The sequence below is a fragment of the Myxine glutinosa genome, chromosome 2 (genome assembly GCF_964187855.1).
Source record: "Myxine glutinosa chromosome 2, kmMyxGlut1.1, whole genome shotgun sequence".
NCBI classification, from domain to species: domain Eukaryota; kingdom Metazoa; phylum Chordata; class Myxini; order Myxiniformes; family Myxinidae; genus Myxine; species Myxine glutinosa.
Genome location: NC_136262.1, coordinates 118,784,178 through 118,785,308, shown reverse-complemented (window position 1 = coordinate 118,785,308; position 1,131 = coordinate 118,784,178).

Genomic DNA, 1,131 nt, shown 5'->3' with positions numbered 1-1,131 from the left:
TGGAATACTGTTCTCCCCTCTGTGCCGGTGCTCCTGCCTCACACCTAGCTCGGCTTCACGCTGTTGAAACGAAAGCTTTCATAATCATTGGAATCTCCCGCGATGAAGCTAACTCCGAGGGCTTTTCATTCACTCACCACAGGCAGGTTGGTGGTCTTTCTGTCTTATACCGACTCCTCTCCGGCCTTGCTCCCCCAGCTCTATCTGTGCTGTTCCTCCAAATATTCCTACAGGTCACACAAGATCTGCCAGCAACCCTTTTATGGTTAAACTGCCAAAATCTAGACTCTCTATTCACCTTCACTCCTTCATTCCTCTTTTCTCCCACCTGTGGAACAAAGTCCCTCACTCTCTTCAATCCCACTCCTCCCTCCAGGTCTTTAAAACAGCTGTTCACCACCATCTCTTATCTTCCCCCATCCAAAACCTTGATCTTTTCTACCCCCGTTAATTCACCCCAGATCCACTTTTTTGAAATACCGACTTTTTTCCTGGAAGTACTTGCAGTGTCCTTGTGTTTTATACCTCCCCCCACCCCCTTCCCCTGCCTCCTCCTTCCCAAGCCCTCTCCCTTCCACAGATCTCCCGATGTCCCTGCTCTCCATCGTGTCTCCCAGTCATGTGTTTTATGTTGCAGTTTGTCTTTTTGTGATCAAATGTTAGCTCTTACACGAGCCTCGATCTTGTATGCAAAAAAATAATAATAAAATTGAAATAGCATGTTATCAACACCCTGCGCACTGCATGGCAGGAAGTTTTGCGTCCCCACATCGTGGTCTTCATGCTGAAAGGATCATGAGTGCTTGATGTCCTGTGCTGTGGATCTTTCTCATTGAGATGGGTAATGAACTTCAAAAGATCTCCCAAGTTTTCAATGCAACAAAAAAATTCCATTCCTTGGCTGCAGCGATGTAGTGGAGTAAAGATTGTAAACCTCAGGCCGCACGTGTATTTTAGAGTGAGTAGGAGGACCGGGTCGTCAGTTTGAGAGACCTCACGGTATTTGTGCCACGTTCACATCAGACTTGTGCGAAATGTTCCATTCCTTATTCCTCGGCAGTTTAAACAGTTGACAATGATTCCAGAATAAACCAAGAGGGATCTGAGGAGCAAATAGTCCGTTTTCTGGAG